Source organism: Phaethon aethereus, assembly GCF_964289735.1.
Source record: "Phaethon aethereus genome assembly, chromosome: 11".
Lineage (NCBI taxonomy): Eukaryota > Metazoa > Chordata > Aves > Phaethontiformes > Phaethontidae > Phaethon > Phaethon aethereus.
Window position 1 is genome coordinate 14,989,948 of NC_138587.1, and position 18,778 is coordinate 15,008,725.

Genomic DNA, 18,778 nt, shown 5'->3' on the forward strand with positions numbered 1-18,778 from the left:
TCTTCAATATTAGAGACCAGAACATAAATGAAATATTCAGAATGGCATGTGCCATCAGTTATTCTGTGTTACAGCACTGACAAGAATCTCAATTACAAAAGTGCGATCCAACGGTTATGAAATCTTTTTGTAAGTTATCACTACAATACCAAGAAGATGGGACAATGAAATTGAGACTACTCCAATGAACATTATGGAGTATATGACAACTGTCCAGTTACTGAAATGTAGGATTCCTTAATGTCTTAGGTTCTACAGGAAGCAAAAAATATATTGGTACATATAGAAATCTAACATTCTTGTGTTCTCTAGATGTTTTTTTACACAGTATAACTTTGTGTATAACAAATACATGTAAAATTAATTTTAAAAGAATGTTGGGATGGCATAAGATATTCCCTAACTACTATCATGAACCACGAAAACAGGAAAAGTGATGTTTTAGTTATAGAGTAAGCATAGCTCATAGTATTCAAATTTTTTTCTTAAAGTTTCTGGGACTTTGTAGTGAAGTTAAAGATAGAGAGAACCTGATCCTTCGTATCATACTTTTTCACTGGGGAACCTGTGGAGGTTCTTTTGTGTTTTCATGCAAAAATACCAAGGAGGAGTACTAGTATATGTGTAAAAGCACCTATAAAATCATCCTGTAAAAAGTCTACAATTTATAGTAATTTATAAACTAAATCAAACTTAATTCCCCATAAATTTATAGCTTGTGTTACCCCGTGGAGTATTATGAGGTGGATATAAAGCGTTACTCTCTCAACACGGTAGTTCTATAAATCCTCTTCAGCACGTCTATATAGAGTAGTGGATGGAAGACTATCAAGTCCTCTAGTTATAACAGTTGTGTGAACCTCATGCCTTCTATGTAATGTCAGTTATTAGCTGATAGCTAGCCTTCGTGTGAGCTGGATTGGCCATCCATGGTCAGGCATATTATACTTCTTCCTATTCTGTTGGACGTGCAGCTCCTCAACAGAATCCACAACTAGTGCAAAAGTAGGGAAGCATTTGAAGGTTCATTGTCATTCTGATACTCTACTACCTTGTATCTATCCACTTTTGGTTTTGAAGCAGTCATACAAGGTTTTCACTCTTTAACTTTGTTCCTTAATTTATTTGGTCTAGTGGGGAAGCTATTCACTGTAGAAATTTGATTGCATTTTGGAACTACTCTTGTGGATCAAGTTTCTAGCTCCACCAAGCTTAAATAGTGTGGTTCCTGCCCAGGTCTTTCCACCATGTGAATGTGATAAAGGCAGTAACTCAGGCTTCAATAACCAGCTGTTTAAAATTGGAGGAGACTGTCTTGCTAGTAAAAGGTTCCCTTACTGAACACCTGGGCTGTAGCTTTGCTGAGAAAAGGTGATGTACTGGGAGTGAACAGTCCTCCAATCCTGATTTTGTTTGTACCTGCCATCTCCACTGTAGTGGCTGAGATCGTAAGTAGGGGCGAAGTTTCCTACAACTGGAGAATTGAGAGGGGACACTCAGTTGCCTTCAAATGAAGTGCCTCATGTTGATGCTTGTAAGTAGAAGTTTTAGTATCTAGATTTACTTTTCAGGAATAAGGTAGGCATTTAAAACCTTAGGCCTTACTGAAAAGTCAGTTGGACTTTAGCTCTGAATTGTCTAAACTGATTTTAAAAAATTGACCAGCATCGAAGGGTTTACTAGTCAGTGCTTATTCAGCAGCAGCTCTAGTATAGTCATATGTACAATAGTGGTAGCAGTAATACTGTGTATCCAGAAAAAAGATCCAACCAGTTAAAGAATGAACCACTGATAAAATTTTAGGTCTTAATATATTAAACCTAATTCAAGATATTTTAAGCTACATTTACTAAATACTGTTAGGGGCCACTGCAGTTTGGATTTTTCTAAGAAATATTTTTAGGTCTCTGAAATATACGTATGTACAGTTCATGTAAAAGCCTATTAATAGCCCTATTATGAGATGTGGCAGCTGAAGAACTTCTGTGAGCTGGGTATTTTTACTATTAAATAATTTTGCTATTTTTGCTCTATTTGCAAGAATGCAATTAACAGCACATGCCAGCGTAGCTTTATTTCTACCCTGAATATATTAGCAGTGCAGTACGTAATGAATTGCTTAAATGATGCAATTACAAAAAAAGAATATATTTTCCTTGTTTGTTATAATGAAATCCACAATAGCATATTGTATGTTCATGTATATCTAAGTAACATTTTTTCATCCTCTGTAAAGCATGTGTCACTGTTAGATTAAAAATAAATCATAGTAATGATTTTGACAAACCAAGACAGCAGACTTTGACTGGTGATTTGTCATGAGGAAAGTAAAGAAGCAAACTAACATTTGGTGGAAACTATTTTATGATTCAATTTGACTGATATATGTAGGTGGATATCTGAACTGATAAAGTGGAAACAGAATAGTCCTATAAGTTATTGACTGACAGGTGCAATACCTCGATGGACTAGACTAATAGGACGTCATTCTGAAATCAACAGAAAAACTTAATTTTGTTTCAATGGTTTTGTTTGTTTGGAGTCTTTTGTTTGCTTGTTTTCGCCTTTGCTTGCTTACCCTGATCACCACATCATAGTAAATGCAACATTTTTTTTTTCTGGAACCTTCAGTGTAAGTCATGCAGAATTTAGGGTATTTTCTTTTTTTCCTCCAGAGATATCAGTGTACTCCATGTAAAAGTAGTTTTCTTGCACAGTTCCATTAATTTTCTTCTTTCTGAACCTCACCAGTTGGGAAGAACTTGTACTATGAAAGTAACTTTCTGATTTGATCCTTGCTGGGAATCGGGTATTAATATGAATAAAGAGCACCAACATCCATCATGACTTACTTTCTTTTCCAAAAAATAAATATATCCCTTAAGCCATTTCTTTGAATATTATTTAAACAACATATCCCTGTAACATCTTGTAATAGTGAGTTCTACTAGACAATTATAACTAACTTTAAAAGCGCTTGTGAAGGGAATAAACAGTTAAATTTTATCAAGGTGATTACAGTCACATTTATTTGATTGTAGTGCAACATAAGGTAAACGGAATTACTGATTCCATTTCTTGATAATAGTCTAATCTAGCATTATGTATTTCTGTTTTTTTACCATCAAAACGCAGGGGCTGACCTGCATGATCATCTCTCATTTCTGCTTCAGAAGCTCCCATGCTTCTAACAATTTTCATATCTTTGTGTTGTTTATATTTGTGCTGTATTTTTGTGAGAAAGTAATTAAGTTTTTCATACATTAATATAATACCAGAATTATTTTTTACAATTAATTTTCAACTTTTAATATTTAATTAAAAAGTAGATTGTTAGATTGCATGCTTGGCTTCTGTAATAGAAAATGAAAGCTGAAAGCAACTCTGCCATTAGGGGAGCACAGATAAATACATCAGGGCCAGGTTCAATGGAATAAAGTTGAAATGCATTTTCCTCAGTTTTTAAAGCACACACCTGCAGTTGCTTGCTCTCAATTATGCAGCAGCAGTGACCGAGCTCCATTTCTATTTGTATTTCTGTTTTTAAAAAGCATACATCTTCACCAAAATATGAAAGGGAGCTAGCTGCTGCTTACCTGTTATTGCCACAGGTAAGAAGAGAAGAGAGCTGGGAAGGATAAAGGGAGGCACGGGAACACAAGACAATCAGTAACATTATATGTTTTCTAATGTTATTTTGAATTATTTATATATAGAATAACTAAACAGAAAAATTATAATAAGAGTATGTTTTACACTTCCCTGTTTCCAAAATCAGTAGACCATAGTCTAAGGAAAATAGCAGACTTTAAAGCCTGTATTTCTTATGTAATTTAACTGTTTAGGGCCTAACTTACTCTCATTTAAATAAAAAATAATTTTGTCATTAATTTCAGTGGAGTTTTCACAGCTCCCGATGTATGATATAAGCAGAAAGAACTATGAATATGCTGCATTTTTAAGGCAGAAAGCTTTTCAGAAAACAAACAAAAGTATGCTAGCTAAAAATGTATCTGAAGGTAGAAACTGTTGAGAAGTGCAAACCTTAGACATAGCATCATATGACACTTATTAGAAATACTGGCTTAAGTTTTAAAACAGTCTGCTTCCCTCTAACAGCTGGCTGAAAGATATGTCTAGTAGTTAATGCACCAGAACATCTTATAACAAAGACAAGAAGGGGAGGGGGGGGGGGGAATCATTACTCACATGATCTGGCTTTCTTTTTATGCTTCATGGTGCCCACCTGCATCATGACAGCACAGATGTTCCTGTGATTAGACTGAAATGAGAACTTTCATCAGCTGCAAAAAAGTCAGTCTCAAGTACATACTATTGTTATTATCCTACCCTTTGGGTTTGGATTCCAGCGTTGTCTTGAACGCAAGGAATGAATATTATTGAAGGGTTTGGATTATGTGACCCCGAGGTTGTTTGCATGAATGTTTTTTCTACTAATACAATAAGTAGATTAGTTGTAAAATTCTGATTATTTTTTTCCCTTTTACTTGAACTGCACATTTTTTGAATGTAATTTGGCAATTTTTTTTCCACAAAGCTCTACACCAAATGGTCCTGTCCGTAGTGGGTATATTCTGTTCTTTGGCACCAGTAATACTGACAGTACCCCTGCAGATGGTCTACTGCTCCGAGATGGTCTATGATTAATTCTGCTATAAACTTTATTGAATGACACCAAGCTTAATTCATTGCAATATTGTTGCAACCTTATGGTAACTCTATGGTGTCTTCCCACAATGATTATTCCTTGGAAAGAGGATTCCTAGGCTACTCGTCTTCTGTCAGAATGATCCTGGCTTTTGCAGGCTGTCACAAGGCCCATAACCTCTGCCAGTGAATGAGTCACAAAAAGGTAAAGCAGAACCTGATGTTCCTGTCTTGTCATATAGACAGGCATGGGGTGATAAGTTGCTTAAAAAACTGTCAGCAGCTGACACCACTTAGAACAAAAGTCCTGTCATCAGGAACAGTACTGAGGCACAACTGGTATTAGCAATACTGAGACGAGCCTGTAAGATATTGCACACTGAAGTCAAATTAAGCACTAAACTTTTGAAAATTGACACTTCCTGTGCTTTAAAGCATTCGGTGTAGTGACCCACATTTTATAGTGTTTATACATTTCCTTAGAGATGCAGACTTGCTAACTCTTCAAAAGTACTTTCTGTTTGCTTTTTAGATCAGGTGAAACTATTTGTATACAAACCCATGTCCCCTCTTGCCAATTTCTCCAGGAACAGATTTTCTCTGTCCATAATTTCTGTGGTTTTGTAACTATTTTAGTAGAAATGTCTTCAAGTAAACATGCAGGTTTGAAAAGCAACTGAAGTTTGAATTTTTAATCATGGTTTGTCCCATTAATTTGAACAAGGAAAAATATTTGCCCCACACTGTAATTATAGCTGAGGTAGACAGATGTAGTTAGAGTATGTCCCTTTCTTGGGGCAATAAAAAACTGCTATACTTTTACTGTGAATTGCATTCTAGCACTGTTTTGAATATTTGCATCTCTGACTAAATATTCACAACAGCAAACTATTTCAACTGGCTTTGGATAATTCAAATACAGCAATGAAGGAGTTATGTTAGTTTTAGACATGATTGGTTGAAATCAATTTCATTTGACATAGTTTTTAACAGAAATTCCATAAAAGCTGTTCTAACCAATAATGTTTAATAGTGGCGTGTGTAAGTATATATGTGGGCAAGAGAAGAATAAATACAGATTACAGTAAAAAAACTACAGATCTGAAGTGCTTCTTAAAAACATTGTTATAGCAATGAGGCTAAGGAGGCAGATAAAATACATTTGCGAAATTCTGTGTAGGGTAAGGTATGAAGTTTCATTGAAGCTAAGGACTGAGGGTCCTTATAATCAGTTATAATTGTATCGAGCAATTAAACTCAAAAAACAAAATTTGAGAAGCGGGAAAAATAGAAGAGGAAAAAACCCTACTTTCTTAGGATGAGAAGTCAGTGATATTTATATAATTTTCCCTCACTCCCCTTAATACAAAACTAAATAACTAGAATCTCAGGAGTAATTTTTAATGCAGTTTACAGTTTTCTGATGAAAAAGGCTTTCAGGCTTCACACAGCAGCTCATCTACCGCTTTATTTTTTTTGCATGCTTTTTTTAAACACTAACAAATATGGATGCCGTCTTAATTATTTTCACACTTAAGGCAAAACACAGATTTAGATTTTCTTTTTTTCCCCCTGTGTATGTATGCACATACAGTAGTGGATTTTAAATAGCAGGTTGCTGAGCACCTGGCTTTGAACATTTTTGGCCTTCAGTGAACAGGGACAAGAAAGCAATTTTACCTCTGCCGTTTTACACAGACATTGGTGTATTTTTAGGCTATTTCACAGCGAGCAACACACTTTCCTTTCAGACGTTGACCGGGTGGGGACCGGAACCCACAGGTTTGCAAGGAACGGACGGAGACAAACGCCCCGAGAAATCCGGGCGCTTGCAGTACGTGTGCGGCTGCCGCCGCCGCCGGCGAGCTCGCTGCTGCCCCCGGCGGCAGGCCGCGCGGCGCGGTGAAGCCCCGGCTCCTGGGGAATGCTGGGAATGTTGAGTCAGGGACTGGCAGCCCCGGCAGGCGCGCGGCTGGCCGAGGGAGGCTCGCTGAGGGACGGAAAGGCGAGGGACAGGCGCACACAAGCCTCCCCCGACTGCAGCAGGTTCCCTCTCTTCCTCCCCTCAGAGGCCTTCGGTTGCTCCGGCTCTCCCGGCTGCCCGCTTCCTCCGCGCAAGTGAGATGTCAGCTAAACGTGATGTTGTAAAATCCATGTGAGGACGAGAGACAGATGCAATGATTTGAAAGGTGAGAAGCTTAAATGAGAATATGGCTGTAATACATTACCGTAAATTTATTGTGATTAAAGAAACTGCTATGTATTGCAACTGTCTGGTAGCTGAAACTGGAAATGAATTTGCAGAACAGGCTTTTTATATTGCTTTAGAAATATACTGTAATAAATGGGACCAAGTGCACATCTTATTCTGGTAACAGAGTGCCTCTCCTTACAGAATCGTCAACCAGAAACCTCTCTTGCAATTTCTCCTAAAAGCAGCCATAGGAGTCTCATTTTTTTTGTGCCCTGTGTTTTAAAATATTGTTGTTGTTAAAGTTTCCTAGAATAGAATTGATGAGCTTTGGAAATTCCTAGCTTTATACCCAAATGCTAGATAATGTCTGGTATTTTAAAAATCGTGTCAGAAAAAAGGTGAATGATTTCTGTTCCCTTCTAGCACCTGGTGAATGGAAACCAGAAACTAACAGCTAATAGGATGTTATTTTGCAGTTATATAATTAATGAATACTTACTGAGGATTCTCATTTATGATGCTGTGCGATTTTTTTTTTTTTTTTTTTTTGGTGAAGATAATTTTAGGCTGGATGAGTGATGCATATGATAAAATCTATGGGTATATTAATCAAGGATACATACATATTTTGTTAAGAGCACTAGAGTAGTAATATGATGGAGAAGGAATATATATATTTTTTTTTTTATTAGCATGTGATTGATTTCTAGGCGGCTACCTGCTAAGCCTGGGGATGGATGGATGGATGGGAATCTACTCCCTTAGCGGCGAACTGATAGTTCCCTTTTGATGGACACGCCGACCGACCACTTGCATTGGCAGATACAAGCTCGTTGCAAATAACCACGGCCAATAAGTGCAGTCAAGAGGAGGGCAAATCCTACTTGTCAGGGTTAGTTTTCTGGCTGGCTTTTTAAATCAGTGGTTTCACTTAACTATTTGTTTATTTGTTTGTGATTTGTTTTTAATTTCCTATTCCCACGGCCCCATCCCCCATGTGCAGGCCCTGGGCGGCCACCGCATAGGCAGTCCCTTCCCGGCAGCTCCACCGAGAGCAGGCCCTTCTCCGGCTCCCCCCTCCTTCGAAGGGCGGGGAAGGGGGGCAGGTCCCCTCCCAATCAAGTCCCTTCTCCGCTGGCGCTTCATTTCTCTGTGGCGAAGTCGAGGAGAAGAACCTCCGTGTCGTGCCTGCCCCCGCCAGCCTCCTCGCTGCCCCGCTCTGAGCGAAGATGCTGTGGGGATCCGTTACTCCCCCCCCCGCCCCAGGAAATCGTGAAACTCCACCGCATTCCCTCAGCTGCTCTTTCCAGGGCGGGCAGAGGCCTCTTGCGGCCCTACGGTCGGTCGTTTTCCAGCCCCAGGGACACGGGGGACTTGGGACTGTCCTCCTAGCCTTCCTTCTCGTCGGCGAGGATGGAGGAAGCCCGACCACCTCCCTGTCCCAGCTCCCCTCGCAGACGGCTGTGTCAGAGCAGCGCGTCCACCCCCCCTTGCGTCTCTGCAGGGACCCCTAAAGCAATCCCTCTGCCGGGGGAATTATTAGAAAGGACGCCCCCCGCCCCACCACTGCTGCCGCTGCGCGGGCGAAAGGCACCCTCTCTCTACCTCGGTGCGGGCCGACCGTCGCGGCCGTACCAGCCGCCACGAAGTGCAGGGCGGCGGACAGGCTCGGTTCCCTCCGGCACTCGCTGCGGGCGGGAAGACAGCGCCGCCCCGCGCCTCCCTCCTTGGCGGGCGGGGCGGGAACGCCCCAGCTCGCCTAGCTACCAGAGGGCGGGCGCGTGCTTGCCGCCGCTCGCGGAGCCCAGCGGCCGCTGTCCTCTCCACAGGAGCGCGCGCGGGCGTCCCGGGGATGAAGTTCCTTCACCGCCTGCTTCGCCTCAGGGCCCCGCGATTGCCTCATGGGGTGAGGCGGTTTGCCATCTTGCTTTGCTGCTAGTGCTGACTGGTGTTTTCTTTACCTGTTCTGTGGAAGAGCGCAGGCTCTTGTAGCCCCTGTCCCTTCACCACCTCATCTGCTTGAGCAGTGCATTTCCCGATTTCTTCCTTTCCCTGGATATGAAGAGGAAAAGGACCCTTTTTAGGGTCTATTTTTGAACGCAGGGAGTGTGTAATGGTAAGTTTCTCCAGTTCCCTTAAGGAATATGTTTTTGTGGGAGAAGCTTTGTTACAGTTTCTTGATGTAAGAAACTTGACGGTTAGGTCTTGGCTTCGTAGGCGACTGGGTTAAGGCATGTGTGTGAAAATAACTCCACATCTCTTCAGTGCTTTAGAAGAAACCTTTCCATTACTGTTATTTTTGTTTGAAAGCTCTGTGTGAAACAGTTTTCAAAGGCATCAAGGTGAGTTAGCAATTTCCCTTTTCCTAGAGGAAATTGGCCGGGGGGGGGCGGGGAGGACTGACTTTCTGTTCTGCGAGTGAAGGGGTCATAATTTTTTCTTCCAAAGGATTAATGAGTTAAGGGCTGTCCCTGAGATGGCTTCACAGCTCGGGTTGCAACTAGATGTCTTAAACTGTGGAGAAACTCTGTGCTATATCTCACATAAGTGCACCCAGGGTGGGGTAGATACTCCAATTAAAAACTGGGAGATTTCTTGTTTGTTGTTTTTTTTTGTAGAGCTAGTTCATATGTACTGTGTCTTCAACTAGACATTTTCTTTTATCACCACTAAAATTTCAAACGCAAGGGAAAGAAGGTAATGCTCTGCTAGTGAAAGAGAAAGCGAGTATGTGGACTGTCCTCCTTGTCATTCTCTCAGAAATGCCATTTTTTTTTTACTTGAGAGAGTAGATAGTAAAAATACTGACTCCAGAGAACAGTTGGAGTAAGTAATTTTGAAGGGTAGTGCTCAGGATTGAAAGGTTGTTTCTGTGTTAGAGAAAGTGTCTTTAGACACGTTTGGAGGAGACTTTGCTGCCATTATCTTTAAATAGCTCCTATTTTAATCCTGCTCAGTTGGTGGGGTACCTAGGCTGATACGCTGTCTTCCTGAATGCGGAAGATGATACTGTCTTATTTTCCTTGCTCACTCTAGCATTGAGATCACATGCTTTGACTTTATAATTTTGTGTAGGTTTTTTTTCTTCCTATACCATGAAGATGGGTTTATGAATAGAAAGTGTCTTCTGTCTTGAGCTAAGATGCATCCCTTTTTCCAGTAGGTAGGGGATTCAGTTACTGAAATGGCTTCCCTCTTTCCCAGGCATGAAGGAGAAAGTTGGCATGCAGAGACATCTTTTGTTCTTTCCCATCCTACTGTGCGAAATGGAGTTCCTTGCCTTAGAAATTGTGAGTTTCTGGTCTTCCTGAGCATTGCCCTCTTTTTACCTTATGTTAATGTTTGAATGCCGCCTTATACTTAATGATACTCTGGTGGTTAAGGTGCATTTGGAGGAGGCTCGTCTCGCCACCTCTCGTATTCTGTGGGTGCTGCTTCAACTTTTCTAACCTGCTGGTAGTCAAATTCTGATGAATGGTAGTGTAAGATATTATTATCCATGCCAGTTACCCCTCCTATCTTGCCTGCTCTGAAGGCTGTAGAAAGGTGTCAAGGGAAGGGGTGTCCCATATTCTTTAGCAGCCAAATACCAAGTGAGCACATTCAGCCATCTTAGAATGTCAAATACACCACACCTGATATTGAGAGAATTAGCTATTCAGCATGCATGTTTTTGTAAAAGAATGCTCAGGTGATTTTTCTTGTTTTAGAAAGATGATTCTTGTAGACCTTTTGAAGGATGACTAACAAAAAAGAGTGGGTTGTTCACCCCTCAAAGAGGGTGAGGCAACCAGCCTGTGCATCACTTTCAAAGACAACATATGTTCTCCCACCTGTATCTCTTATGGCGTTTATTATATTTTTATCCATTGTGATGCATTTGTTATCTTCGCAGTTTAATTTGTAAGATGCCTGGGGTATATATGGAGATGGTTGGTCAGATCAACCTAGGAAATATTACTGTGATACTGATTTTTTTTTTTTTTTCTTTTGTAGTGTGTCTGCTCTTTTATTTGTAAGAGTATATTTGTTTTCTTCCATTTTAGGATTGCTTTAAAATATTTTTGCAATGTTTTAGTTTTTGAATGATCTTACATGTACTTGGCAATCTCAAGGTTGCCTCAACGTACTTATTTTGCAACATTAATACTAGCTTATGGTTTTGATCAAGTCCTGGCAAAAGAGAAAGAGTTACTTTAAAGCAAAATGAGATTGTAATTTCTTTGAGAATCATAGTTGATTGAGGGAAAGCTCAGAAATGAAATTTGCTAATGAACTGGGTAGTGCTGCTTCTTCTAGGTGATGCTTAGAAGAAAATACAAAAGCAGATCAGCAGAAACATCAGTGAAATCTTTTTCTGGAACACTTCATTTTTAATTGGCCACTTTTTTGTTACATAATGCATTTCATAAAGAAACAATCTGTCTGAAATAAAGTGAGATGGATTTATGCTGGTTTGTTACTGCTTTTATGTAAGGTGTGACCAAAAAAAAAAAAATTATTTCCTTGGAGAATGATTGTGGACTCTTCATGGGGTCCAAGAAAGTTTATAAGCATAGATATGCAGTGTTTATTTGTATAAGAAAATGTAAATGTCTCTGAATAAACATTGGCAGTGTGGCATTTGAGTTGTGGTGTTGCTTTCTTGGCTGTTGATCTCCGAGAGTTCTTATGATTCATTTAGTGATAGCAGCTTTTGAAATGCCCAGCTTTGGAATATCTTAAATAGCCAGATTTTGTTTTGGAGTAGTCACAACAATTAGTCACAACCTAATATCTTTTCAGTGACAGCCTGTCAGGTGCTGAGCTCTGACAAAGGAGGCAATAGTAGCAAAGATGTTTTAGCACTTCTCTGAATAAGGCTCCATTACTGTCACAACATTTTTGTTCACAGAAACCTGGAATTCCTTCACAATAATAGAAGTGCAGACTTTGAGACGGACAGTTTACATGTTTGTGAAGTTGTATATTGCTATGATTTCTAATTTGTAATGAGAATAATAAGGAGAACTGTAGTGTTAGAAATTCTGTTCCTTAAGGATGGCAGATGGTATGTGTCTAAGAATTTGAGGTATACCTCAGAGTTTCAAGTTGTGATTGGATGTGTGGGAGCCTTTGACGTTTTGAGGTTTAGAAAGCCTAAGCTTCTCTGAGAAGTTTTAAGATAGGTTTTTGATAGGGATAACGGCTTTCTAGACTATCTTTTCTAGACTGTCTTAGAAACTCACTCTTGCAGACTTGTTAACTAGCTTGAAGCATTTCTAGTGAATACATGTGCCTTCTTTAATGACCAGTGTACTTTTTCTTTGTTTAAAGTATCCCACTTTCAACAAATACTGTCTTTTTTTTAAGCTTCTTGCTGCTTGTCATGCTTCAGGTATTTTGATTATGATATTTTTCTTTTGTCATTCCTGAGCGTTTAACTGACTCTATTCTGTGTCCTTTATTGTTAATCTTTTATAGCCTTATTTGCTATTATGTATAGTAAGGGGAAAGAAAGATAATAGGTGTCACACAGTGTTTACAAAAGCTTTCAATTTGTAGCAATGTCTTTAGTATAAACATATATATAGAAACACTAAAAACATATTTTTATGAAGTACAACTTTTATGAACCTCTTATTTATATTACTTTTGAGGATCAAACATGGTCTTTTTAATACCTGAGTTCTAAGAGCTCTTTCTGCAAGGTCTAAAGCATCACAACAGTTCGCCATAGTAGTTCCTCATTTCCAAATTTTTTGAATGTTTCTTAACATATCTTTCCTTCTTGCATTATGATATAACGGTTGATGTAATAAACTTCTGCAATAATACTTGTCTTCGTAAGTGTTGCCTACTCTCCACAATGGGGTCTGTTAGTTCAGAGTATGCGAATGGAAAAAATAAACGCACACAAATATTTGTAAGAAAAATTAAGGTTTCTGTCAGAATCACAACTCAGTGTCATTAACTTGCATACAATTTAAAGAGTTTATTTTTTTTTTAAATTATATAATTTTTTAAATTCCTCTCATTTGATTGAAGAATTTGGACTATAACTTGCTTTGTCAAGGGTTCAGTTTTCCTTGCTCATAAACAAGGCAGAAGTGTTGACTAGATGATAAATTAGCAATATCAATTTGCAAATGCGAATCAACCTATTTGCTTTGTTTTTAATTGTGTACAACTTGGATGCTGTATGAGCAAGGCTATTTAAATCATAGCACAGATGTATTGTTTTTTACTTAAAATTTTGTTAGTTTTTTTTCCTTTACACTACTATTATTACCTTTTAAAAGTAATTATAAAAATGGAAATTCAAGCTGAATTATGTCCTCATTTGACTCTTTACATGTGTTTATAATGAAACAGATGTGTAGCACTGCTAGAAAAAAAATTCTTTGTTAATAGATCTGGAACTGACTCTTGTGTCCCTCTAGAAGTTACAGGTTCTCCATAAAGAAGCTTTAAAAATTAGGCTTTTTCCATTATTAAGTATAAATAAGAACTAACATACTGCTTAAAAGGGGAAGAAATATGGCATTTATGCCATTTTAATTTAGAAATAATAGAAAAAACAAGATTGGTCATCCAGTTTTTGCTAGAAAACTTTCAGATCATGCTTATTTTTAAGCTCTAACTTCTCATTTGGAATAGAAAGGTAATTCAATCTATAACAAAGGCAGTGTTTCTGTAAACTGTTAAAGAGTCATTCAAGTTAGGTAAATTTTGGCAAAAGCAAAGCAAAATTGTGCTAGTCATTCGGCATAATTTTTAAGGTATCCTGAAGAACAGTGTATACTTTTACAGTCTAATATTTTTCCCCAAAAGGAGACTATTTTAGTAAAAATTTAAGAAATTTAATTTTTTATTGTTGTTTAATAGTAATTAAACTGAAAATACTGTTTGTCTGGCTAACCAGGTGCCTTAGAATAATCCTCCACAAAAGACTGGGGTTTGTAAATGCAGGCTTGCATTGATAAATGAGATTTCTTACTGAGAAAGAAATGAGAGGCAAGTGGTTAACAATTGTAGGATGGAAGGCACAATGAATACAGACTAGGATACAGAATTTAGCACACATGACACCTGCATACCTGCAAAGACTAAAATCTTAGGAATTCTGTCTCTGGAAAGACAAAAGCTTGCCAAGCCTTTAGGAATATCTAAATGTGTATCTAATGTATCTAATCTATAATGTGTATCCTGAGAAGGTCATTATGGTGCAGGAAAGTTGAGAAGACTAAAAAAAACTGAAGAGGTGCGGGCAGCGTTTTGGAATGTATGTGTTTCTATCCCTTTTTACTTGTGATTCTGCAAACCACCCTCCCCCCTGCCAAAAAAAAAAAAAAAAGGATCTTAACGTTAAAAGTTGCAGAGAGAGCAGATGGCTAGCAAAACAATGGCACAATGAGCTTCAGGACTCTGAATTTTCATCAGTTAAAACTGGGGTATTTTACCCTGCATCTTTGAAACTTTACTTTGAACCATACTGTTAACGCTGGCACTTGATATTTTAAACAAAGGATGATGCCAAACATCCCTGCTTCTGTTGATTGACCATTAAATGAGAATAAAATTGGATCGTGATACATAGTCTGCATTGGAACATAATTTGTTGTGCGGGCTGTACTTGGTTTTGCTTGCCCAGAATTGGCAGATACAGTGCCCTATAGCTTTTTATAAAGATACAGTGTGTTCTCTGGGAAAACCAAGGAAAATTAAACATGATGATTCTGCCATTGCTTGGCTATAGAAGCCTAGAAGCCATTTTTTTAATGGTTTATCTTCATGTCTTTAATATTTGACACAACGTAAGAAAAATAATAAAAAATAAAATCCTAAATTGCTCACTTCCCTTAAGCATCTTAGAAACGCCAGGGAAGCTTTCTTGTGTCACATGCAGGAGTGCAGGAAATAATTCTTTTAGTGGAAGTGTTACAGATAAAATGTTAAGAATTAGTGTTTCACCAACAGAGAGACCTAACTTAAAAGTTACAAAGCAATGGACGTGTGCATTTATTTAAACTTGGTAAAGTTTAAATATTTGATTTATAAGCCCATTTCTAATTAATATTATGCTTTGAAAGTGCTTTAAAACAGTTACAATGTCTCTAACATTGCAATAAAGAGAAAAAGGCAGAGCATTGAAAAAACGTACCTCTACTGAATGCTAGCCTTATTTTGAAACTGTGAGACTTGTACAAAGGAGAATTTAAAAGCTATTGTTGACTCTTCACTTAAATATACTTGAGAGTAATGTAACTGGCAGTCCTGATAATTCAGTCAGAACTGCTTGTTTTTCAAGATTTTTAATACTGCATTTTGAGCAAATATTTCCATTGCTGGAGTTTTCTGATTGCGTGGTAAGTATTAATTGCCGTCACTGCACCTGACAACATTAGAATGCCTGACAACTTTATTTTCCATGTATGCCTTAGATGCATATTCAGCAGCCATTTCTACTTTCTCCTTTATATACTATTTCTTTTGTATGAAATAGAAATGAAAGGCAGGCAGGTGTGATGAACTATTCCTGTGAGGTGATAAGTGCCAATTCTTTCATTTAGCATTGATGGGAGTTCAGCGACATCACCAACTTGTAAGATCAAAAAAGACTTTGAAACTAACTTTATACACAACTACTATTCTCATAACTAACTACAAGAGAAAGTAGATAAATTTATTTATTTACTTGCTTATTGACAAGTAAAAAGAAATTTATTGCGCGAACTATAGTAAAACTTACTTTTATGTTAGAAATGCACAATCAGGACACTCTAAGGAACCTGAATGAAGATGAGGTTTGTTTTAATGTTGTCATGTGTATTTTGTTTTTCAAACTTCTAAATAGTAGTAGAGTAATAAGAAGAAAATCACCCATTTCTTCCTATGAATAAAAAATGGGCAGTTCTGGAGAATAAATAATTTGATCAGTCTGATTAAGTAGGAAAAAAGAATAATAAAAACAATGCAGGACTTGTACTAGCCCCATATGAACAGCATTTTGTTCATTATGTTTTTGTTACTTTATTAAAATAAGACATACTGTGCTGCTCACGTAAATGAAGAAAGGAAGCATGCTGTACAATAGATTTTTGGTTCTTTGTATGTAGTTTGCATCAGCTTGCTTTTTTTTTTTTTGTTTGTCTTTTTAAATCAGCACAGATAAAAAAAAAAAAAAGAAAAGAATATTCTCTTTTATGACAATGTGTTGAGCCACTTAAACCAAAAGAATGTGCCAGAAATATTTCTGGCTGTTGGTCACTAAATACACATGCAACCCTGGACTTTTGTGTACAGTGGTGGTTTTTGTTGTGATAAGAGAGTATTTGAAAGAATCCCTCATTTTAATAAAATCCTTACTGTTTGCCAGGACATGTGTTTATGGAACAGAACTTTTTCTGTGAATCTCCTTCCTTTTGTGGTGTCTTAAAATAAAGGGAAGGTGGGTCCTGGTGGAGAATATAGGAGCATTATCTTCTACCTCATCTCGTATTTCTTCTATTTTGTTGCTTTTGGTTTATATTTGGGGACCTGTATTGTACACTAAACAGTTTTAGACCGTTTGGAAGACATTGAGTATTTTAAAAATCAGTTTGATAATTTCTGTACTTAGCTGTCACTATCTATTTTTTGGGGAGGATAGCTGTAAGGAAGAGGTTCCCTTGAAGCTTCTGGGGATGTTACAAATGTTTGAGCTCTTGGCTGAATGTTAATATTGGCAAGTAGTTGTGCAAAGCTGTTAAGTATTTGGCTAATATTCAAACTCACTGCTGACTAGGTGATTCTGGCCAGAGGAAGAGACACAGAAACTCTACATCGACCCTGAGCTTTCTAAGCATAATTGTCAGGATTCTTCCTGCTGCCCTGCTCCCTTCCCCCCCCCCCCCCCCGCCCCCAATCTGTATTTTGGTGTCTGTTCCGGCCCCACTATGCCTATGAAAGATGGTGTAAACAGTCAGCATGTGAGATACCTTGACACAAAGTCAGAAAGTAGCTTGATGTTCAAATACTGGTTATCAGTTGATAATAAGGAAACAGTAATGCTGATCCTTATGAAACTAATAGTGTGCCCTAGTCTGGGGTGGGGGGGAAACCACCAAAAAAATAGGCCCTCAAAAAACAGGAGAAGAAGAAATCAAGTCTGTCTATCCTTCACTAAAAATGTTTGGCTGCTGCTAGTAATATGAAGAATGATTTCTGGACGGTTAAGATGATACTTTAGATTTAGTAGTCAATGTGCTTCCTGAGCATAGTATGAATATTTTATTCACATCATTTTCTGTCACGGGAATATCTCCTGAGGTAAGGTTTACTACATTTTGTTGTCTCTGACCCTATATCTAGTTACTGAAATTTTTCTACATTTCTTGGTGTTTGTCAGCATAGTATGATTTGATAATTGTTTTCTAATAAAGTTGTTAAATCTGCTGTGGAATTAGCCACACTGTGTGCTGCCTAGCAGTTGCTTGTTAGTGAAACTGCTAATGCAAAATTGGTGAGAACTCTGTATGCACTGCAGCTACATGGAGAATTGGTAGCAAAGTTCAAACTCTTACCTGTTTTTAATGGTTTGGGATATCTGATCTGAAACTCCTGGGCTGCTTAGGCCCAAACATTTTGCGGGAGAGACATGGCATGTAGCAACATATTCTGATTTTTCTAAACTGAATGAAGGAAGAATTTAATAATTTGATTAAAATTTATTCAGACACCACAGGCTTTTGTCTGGCAATATCTAGTTTCCATTTTTTTTCTGAATCCTCACGATTCACAGAGCTCAGGAAACAGGCAAAATAGCCTGCAGTCTGTTCTGAGGCCAAACTTCAATGCCTCTACACAATTCTTTTAGATTTGTTATAGAAAGATTGACAGACATAATGCAGAAGATTCTCACTTGCTTTGAACTTGGTGACACTCATTTGTTTAAATAGCTTAACAAAATTAATTGTTGAAAACCAGAAATTGTGGTGTTTTGTGAAGACAGTATTTCAAGGAAATTGTGTAAAATGTAGAAGTAATGCATTTGGAAAATAAACTGAGACAGACCTTCCATTACCATCATATTAGAATCCTGTGTTTTAAGTCTCTATAAAAATAGATAGTTAAAAGGCAAACAAAATGCAGTGTCAGAGACTTAAGTGATGCGTATAATGTGAACCTATGACATTATTGTCTGCAGAGTGCAGGTGATGAGATGAAGCAGAAATGTGGAAAATAAACTAAGCCTAAGTTAGAACAGCCTCCAGGAAGTATTTTAGCATGAAATAGTCTATCATATTTTCTGGGATTTTCAAGGTTGATGAGAGCATGGGGGAGGGAGTGTTTGGTATCTGCACACCCCCCCTCCCCTGCCCCGCCATGGATGCATGCTTACTTTTCTGTATCCTTTTATATAGTTTTGTTTGCAAGGCAAAATGTTAAAGTCACAATTATAATGGTTAGTTTTTAAGTCATACATTATGTATATTAAAAAGTATTTTTTTAAAGTAAGAAAATAATGAGACAAGAAGATGAGCATCTATTTTTACTAGTACTGTTAAGCTGATTTGGATTTTAAAACTCAAAATAACCTTTTATAGGAAAATGCATGCAGTGGGTCTGCGGTCTGTCCTAGACCCGACTGAATGAACCTGGGTGACTTTTTGTCTCAGAAGTTTTTAGGGGGATATGATTTTCATGAGTTGTATTTGAACTCCTTTGTGCTTGCTAGTGCAACATCTATAGTTTCTGGGCTTCTATTTAGTCTCTTTAATTGTGGGTATACTGTTCTTCTCTATACAGCTCTCCCATCCTCCCCACAACATATGAGATTCTTATGTTTCTGCATAGTTCCATTTATCTTTCCGCCCTGTGCACTATGGTGCATAAGGGTTATGCTTTAGTTCAGCAAAACCATCCTTGAAATACTGGGTGAAAAATGATTGCTTT